Genomic DNA, 8,324 nt, shown 5'->3' on the forward strand with positions numbered 1-8,324 from the left:
GCTGTGTGATGACTATGAGTATTTAATGAACTTATAATTCAAATAAATAATATTAGGCTACATAATAATAGTGAACAGTGAAAAAATAGAACATCAGTAGAAACACGGATTACAGACCCAGCAATGTGAATTTATTCTGACATGTTACACACTTTGATGAGCATTTTAATCTGTAATAGACGTGAATATGTTTTACTGCTGATGTGTGCGCGTGTCCGTCAGTTAAAGCTACAAACGAGCCGTCTGTAATAAAGGAGCTCGTCATTTCTTCCTAGTCAGATGTGGACTTGATCTCAGGGCTTTAGCAGGCTGAGTGGATGAAACTTTACATTACAGAGGTGAGATGTGACTGTAAGAACGCTCGTAACAAAATGGCCGTCAAGGATTCCATCGTTGCTATGGTTTCATCTTCAGGTGCAGCATTTACAGAAGTTCATCATTTGAACGAAAACAAAACCTCAGACGGTCAAGAAAAGTTTGTTCACGAGTTTCAATCGACATTTTCTCAAATATTATCTCCTCTACTGAAGACTTTTTGCTTCCCGACTAAACTAAAGACTCACAGAGACTGAAGAAAGAGACACAACTGACTTCCATCATGGAGAATGTGAGATTTGAACTCTTTAAAGTCTACCTTGTTTTCTCTGTGTTTCACCGTTGAGGCGTTCAGGGCCTCATAGTTCACTGATACTTTGTTAACAGACTCATGAACACTGAACCCACCCCGGGGTCACATGGAGCAGATATTAATATTAATATTGAAGCAGAAATCATGATTAGTTCATTGTTATAAACAATGTAGAAAGTCATTAGTTTACTGTCAGAACTGGACTGAACCGGATCAATTCATCTAATCACTAAAAAAGACCAAACTAATCATAATAATGGCTGCCTTTCTGATATTAATGTTATCTTAATATATATATTATAACACAATTAATATCACAAATATGTATCAGCAGCTCCCAGCTGGGATACACAGTGATACTGTGAATTTAAGTGTAGTCACAAGTACTTCAACTATAGAGGCCTTTAATTCCCAGCAGATTTGTGACCTTATATTTCCAAACAAAACTTATTGTTTGGTGTTCATTGAATTGATTATTTTGTATGAATATGAAGCATTAAAACATAACACACACTGATATTATAAGGGCCTTAAGGTGGGTTCTGCTTTATGACCTGACTTTGTCCTGAAGACGACCCCTGTGTCTCTTTTTATTTCACTGACGTGTTGCATATTCCTAAATGAATGTGTTGATCAGCTGATCTGAGTCCAGGTGATATTTCAGCACAAATAAACTGAACACATTGATCAGAGTGTGTGAGGATCAGGAGTTAATAGAGGACCAGTAGCATGTTTTTGTCTCCGGGCTACATGGTTGTAAAACTAATGTCATCTTTCAGGAGAAATTTTTAATTTTACTGCAGAACATTGTGTTATGAAGTTCACATTCTTCAGTGCTGTTTGTTGCGTTTCCTGTTCTTGTGAAGCCTCGTTCTAACATGTGAGTGTTTTGTAGCCGATCCACCTGCGAGACCACGACTACTGGAGACAAAGGAGAGTCAGTGCACGCCGGCCAGAGAGAGACAGGAAGCCTGCAGCCTGCAGACAGTGTCCATGCTGCAGGGACAACCAGGTCAGACATTTGACTTTCATATTCTGGATTTAAATAAAGTTTATGTCCCAGATTGTTCACAATGTGATCCTCAAGAACCAGATAATTACAAAGTTAACATGGCAGAACATATTGAACATTTAGGGACACAGTCTACTGTTAACTGTTAGTAATCTGGAGCCTGACGTCCTCTCGTGTGTTGCTCACCTTCCCCAGGTGTTGAATTCAACCCCAAACCAGCAGCACTCTGCTCCCACTGCCAACCGTCCCCAGAAGAGGAAGCGGACCTCCGCGGCTCGTCCTTCCAAACCTTCTGCTCAAACTCCAGAGGTGGTAAATAGTGTGTCTCCTCAGTCCTCCACTCCAGCTGCTGACATGCCGTTGTCTTTGTCCCCAAGGCCTCTGTCCACCATCCCACCTGCTGAGCTGCCAGTGGTCTCCAACGTGGCCCCCGGCCCCCAGTCCTCCTCTGCTCCACTGCACCACGACGGCCCTCTGACGATCCTCAACCACTCTGTGGAAGAGTACCGGCAGATCTACCATCATGTGGTGGATGATATGCTGACGTATGTTTGACTCTTTCATTCAGAATATTATTATATTATTCAATAATTGCTGCTAAAAAATCTGTCTCTGATTTCCCATAATAAAGCTTTTAATTTCATGAATAATTATGATTTATTTCTGTTTCTTCCTCCTCTCACAGGTTCCAGACTGGCCGGGTTCGTCCGTACAGTTTGGAGCGTGGACGTCGTATCAAGCAGAAGCTGTGGGAGAGACTGGACCGTCCCTCGTTTACGTCATCAGCTGATGAAGACGGACGTGTCCACATGGAAGTCTCATACGGGGTTGGAGTCCATCCTCCGCTTCACCATGTCGACACTTCGGGAGAACCAAAGCCGACGACACCTCCATCAAAAAGAGCTAAGAGATAGATTTCAGATGAAAACATCTGAATAGCTCAATAAGATGAAATGTGTAAATAATATTTGTAGTATAAGTTAAGTTCTTGTAGTATAAGTTAAGTATTTTAAGTTTAAGTTAAGTATTTTAAGTTTAAGTTAAGTATTTGTAGTATAAGTTAAGTATTTTAAGTTTAAGTTAAGTATTTTAAGTTTAAGTTAAGCATTTCTATATTTTTAAGTCACACAACTGGAATCAAAAGCAGGATTGATTCATAATTCTCCTTTTGATTCAGTAAATGCAGCACACTCTTGTTCCATGCTCCACCTACAGCCTCCACCATCCACCTGTGGCCTTCTTCAGTAAGCTGCTGATCAAATCTCTGCCTCCAGCCTGCAGAAGCCATCTACTGCCTCCACCCTCTGCCAGCAGCTTTTTCCATCCAACTGCTGCCCCAAGCTTCACCTGACAGACAGCTACTTGCCAAACATCCATGTACAGCCTCCTCCTCCAGCCTCTGCCAGCAAACTGCCAGTGCTGCCTCCACATGCAGATTCTGACAGACAGCTGCATGCTGAACCTCCATCTACAACCTCCACCGACAGCCTCTGCCATCAATCTGCACATGCTGCCTCCACCTGCAGATTGTGTCAGACAGTTGAAAGACCCTCCATCTACGGCCTCTGCCAGCAACTCTGCCACCTGCAGATTGGCTGCAAGACCATCCTCCACCTACAGCCTGCCAGCAACCTGCCTCCACCTGCAGATTGGCAGACAGCTGCAAGACCATCCTCCACCTACAGCCTCTGCCGGCAACCTGCATGTGCTGCCTCCACCTGCCGATTCTAGCAGACAGCTGAAAGACAAATCTCCACCTACAGCCTCTGCCACCAATCTGCACATGCCGCCTCCTCCTGCAGATTGTGGCAGACAGCTGCAAGCTGAACCTCCATCTACAGCCTCCACCTACAGCCTCTGCCAGTAAACTGCAGGCCTCGCCTCCACCTGCAGATTGTGGCAGACAGCTGCATGCTGAACCTCCACCTACAGCATCCACCTAAAACCTCTGCCAGAAACCCTCATGTAGCGCCTCCACCTGCAGATTGTGGCAGACATCTGCAAGCCCAACCTCCACCTACAGCCTCTGCCAGCAACCTGGACGTGCTGCCTCCACCTGCAGCTTGTGATAGTGTGCTGTAACCTGTATTTCCACCATCAACCTGAAGCCACCGTCTCCATCTAAGGTTGAGGTTGCAGCCTTCTGACAGAATCTGCAGCCTTTGCCTCCGCCTACTCATTCTGGTAGAAAGCTGCAGTTTGAACCTCCACCTGCAGCCTCCTCAAGCTCCTGCCTCCAGCCTTCCCCAGCAGTCTACAGCCCTGGCCTCCACCTGTTGATTCTGTTAGACAGCTCCAGACTCCTGCTCCACCTCCAGCCTCTTCCAGTTCCAGCCTGCAGCCTTCACCAGCGACCCGTCAGCATCAGCATCCGAGCTGTGTAACCTGCGTGACATGTGACCAAAGACACAGAGGTGAGACACACGTGATGTTAAATATCTTTGTGATTGAACATCTTAGAATAATATCTGAGGTGTGAACTGTTTGAAGCTCTGATTCTCTTCTGAATGTAAATATTTTTAATAGAGGTTTGGTGCTGTATGATATATTCATACCAGACATGTTCTCTGTGGTTTTCTCCAGGCCCTGGTGGACTTCACAGACCTCCAGATCTACCGGGAGCTGATGGAGGGCGGCACAGTGGCTGAGTGATTAGCACTGCAGCCTCACAGAGACACCTCCACCTGTCTGTCTGTGTGGAGTTTGTATATTCTCCCTGCGTCTGCGTGGGTTTTCTCCTGGTGCTCAGGTTTCCTCCCACAATCCAAAGATATGCACTTCAGGATATTTGGAAACTCTAAATTATCAAAGAAAAAATAATTATTAATACAATTAGAAAGAAATAACAAATTAAATATAACTTATTCAAATGAAATAAACAGTCAAATCAAAATTCAATGTGTCTGCCTCTAAATAAATATATTTATCATAATTACAACTCTATGACATCATACTGGCTATAACCTAGAAGTACTGGTAACTTTTTAAGTCATGATATTAACAACACTAAGGCTGATCAATAAAACGTCATAAAGATTTCCCAAAATATATCTAAAGGTTCTGGTTAACAACAGGAGCTGTTTCTGTAATAATCTATTATATTCTATAATAACAAAACATGTGACCTTCATCACTGAGGGGCTCATGATTATTTTAGATAATACCATTATTAGTGGTAATAGTAATAGTTTTGAATTGATGAACCTTTTTCACAGAAGACGTTTGGATGTGTGAATAACAAAATGAGTGATGTCTCACTGGGTCACTTGAACACAACACCGCCATGTTAATGTTCTCAGTAGCTCCTGGTCTTTTCCTACTAAGATCAGACACTATGACCACTCAACATGTCTGCTGTGAAAAACCTCTTTGTCTCATTAGAAAGTGAAATAAGTAGATCATTAAAAAGAATCACGAGTCTCTAGTTTTACAACAAGCCATCAGGTCTGCAGATATGAATGTTAGTTAGTCATTAAAGGGTTCTTCCACTGAAATCCTTCATCACGTTTGGTTTGTATCTGCTCTCCCATGTCCCGTGAAAAATCAGCAGACAACAAATATGCATGTAAGCACAGTATTTATTATTTTATTATACACAGTATTTATTATACACAAATACAGCCCGGCTGTCAGGCTATGAGTAAAATTTATGTTGTTCATCGTATGCTGGGATGTGTCTAGTTGACCTATTGTTGGCAGTTTAATGAAAGGAGCCCAGTGGCTCAGAGCAGAAACAGCGGGGTAACAGTCGTGAAAATAGCTACAAAGTTAGCCAAACCTAGGTGGATAGTGGCAGTAACATTACAGCTTGTAATCACAAACCTACCTCCTCACTTGAACACTATTCACGATGGACATATTCAGTCCTCATATTCTACACAGTGTTAGCAGTGGGGCTGATTAGCAGAGCCATTAGAACACAATAACGTTAGCTGTCAACGTTAGCCAAGGCTACAGCTGAGCACTGTGTTAACATTTGAACCCCGGCTAGTACCGTTAGCTACCTTTGTTTAGCCATTTATTCTTAAAGTCATCTTCCTTTGGGTGTTCATACAAAGAACTTTGTCTTGTCTTTTCAACATGACTGCAGCTAAACAAACTCTTCCTCCAGAGCTCCAGCTCCGGCTCTCTGTAGCTCTGTTTGATGGCAGGTCAAACTAGCCGAAGGTTTAAGCAAATTACTTCCGTAACAAGTTGAGTTACTGTGGGACACTTGTTTTGAATATGATTCATGAATATAAATGAATATCTGACTCCTGCATGGTTATAGAGTGCTATGGGACTCATACAAGCTCCTATATTTAACTATAAGGATGCTTTAATTAGAATAATAAAGATTTCAGTCCGCATGTCACATGCATGCAAAAAATTATAGATGCATTTATGGACTTTGCTGCTGTGTGATGACTACGAGTATTTAATGAACTTATAATTCAAATAAATAATATTAGGCTACATAATAATAGTGAACAGTGAAAAAATAGAACATCAGTAGAAACACGGATTACAGACCCAGCAATGTGAATTTATTCTGACATGTTACATACTTTGATGAGCATTTTAATCTGTAATAGACGTGAATATGTTTTACTGCTGATGTCTGTGTGCTTGCGTGTCCGTCAGTTAAAGCTACAAACGAGCCGTCTGTAATAAAGGAGCTCGTCATTTCTTCCTAGTCAGATGTGGACTTGATCTCAGGGCTTTAGCAGGCTGAGTGGATGAAACTTTACATTACAGAGGTGAGATGTGACTGTAAGAACGCTCGTAACAAAATGGCCGTCAAGGATTCCATCGTTGCTATGGTTTCATCTTCAGGTGCAGCATTTACAGAAGTTCATCATTTGAACGAAAACAAAACCTCAGACGGTCAAGAAAAGTTTGTTCACGAGTTTCAATCGACATTTTCTCAAATATTATCTCCTCTACTGAAGACTTTTTGCTTCCCGACTAAACTAAAGACTCACAGAGACTGAAGAAAGAGACACAACTGACTTCCATCATGGAGAATGTGAGATTTGAACTCTTTAAAGTCTACCTTGTTTTCTCTGTGTTTCACCGTTGAGGCGTTCAGGGCCTCATAGTTCACTGATACTTTGTTAACAGACTCATGAACACTGAACCCACCCCGGGGTCACATGGAGCAGATATTAATATTAATATTGAAGCAGAAATCATGATTAGTTCATTGTTATAAACAATGTAGAAAGTCATTAGTTTACTGTCAGAACTGGACTGAACCGGATCAATTCATCTAATCACTAAAAAAGACCAAACTAATCATTATAATGGCTGCCTTTCTGATATAAATGTTATCTTAATATATATATTATAACACAATTAATATCACAAATATGTATCAGCAGCTCCCAGCTGGGATACACAGTGATACTGTGAATTTAAGTGTAGTCACAAGTACTTCAACTATAGAGGCCTTTAATTCCCAGCAGATTTGTGACCTTATATTTCCAAACAAAACTTATTGTTTGGTGTTCATTGAATTATTTTGTATGAATATGAAGCATTAAAACATAACACACACTGATATTATAAGGGCCTTAAGGTGGGTTCTGCTTTATGACCTGACTTTGTCCTGAAGACGACCCCTGTGTCTCTGTTTATTTCACTGACGTGTTGCATATTCCTAAATGAATGTGTTGATCAGCTGATCTGAGTCCAGGTGATATTTCAGCACAAATAAACTGAACACATTGATCAGAGTGTGTGAGGATCAGGAGTTAATAGAGGACCAGTAGCATGTTTTTGTCTCCGGGCTACATGGTTGTAAAACTAACGTCATCTTTCAGTTGAAATTTTTAATTTTACTGCAGAACATTGTGTTATGAAGTTCACATTCTTCAGTGCTGTTTGTTGCGTTTCCTGTTCTTGTGAAGCCTCGTTCTAACATGTGAGTGTTTTGTAGCCGATCCACCTGCGAGACCACGACTACTGGAGACAAAGGAGAGTCAGTGCACGGCGGCCAGAGAGAGACAGGAAGCCTGCAGCCTGCAGACAGTGTCCATGCTGCAGGGACAACCAGGTCAGACATTTGACTTTCATATTCTGGATTTAAATAAAGTTTATGTCCCAGATTGTTCACAATGTGATCCTCAAGAACCAGATAATTACAAAGTTAACATGGCAGAACATATTGAATATTTAGGGACACAGTCTACTGTTAACTGTTAGTAATCTGGAGCCTGACGTCCTCTCGTGTGTTGCTCACCTTCCCCAGGTGCTGAATTCAACCCCAAACCAGCAGCACTCTGCTCCCACTGCCAACCGTCCCCAGAAGAGGAAGCGGACCTCCGCGGCTCGTCCTTCCAAACCTTCTGCTCAAACTCCAGAGGTGGTAAATAGTGTGTCTCCTCAGTCCTCCACTCCAGCTGCTGACATGCCGTTGTCTTTGTCCCCAAGGCCTCTGTCCACCATCCCACCTGCTGAGCTGCCAGTGGTCTCCAACGTGGCCCCCGGCCCCCAGTCCTCCTCTGCTCCACTGCACCACGACGGCCCTCTGACGATCCTCAACCACTCTGTGGAAGAGTACCGGCAGATCTACCATCATGTGGTGGATGATATGCTGACGTATGTTTGACTCTTTCATTCAGAATATTATTATATTATTCAATAATTGCTACTTAAAAATATGTCACTGATTTATTTTCCAGTTTAAAGCTTTTTAATTTC

The sequence above is a fragment of the Anoplopoma fimbria genome, chromosome 6 (genome assembly GCF_027596085.1).
Source record: "Anoplopoma fimbria isolate UVic2021 breed Golden Eagle Sablefish chromosome 6, Afim_UVic_2022, whole genome shotgun sequence".
Lineage (NCBI taxonomy): Eukaryota > Metazoa > Chordata > Actinopteri > Perciformes > Anoplopomatidae > Anoplopoma > Anoplopoma fimbria.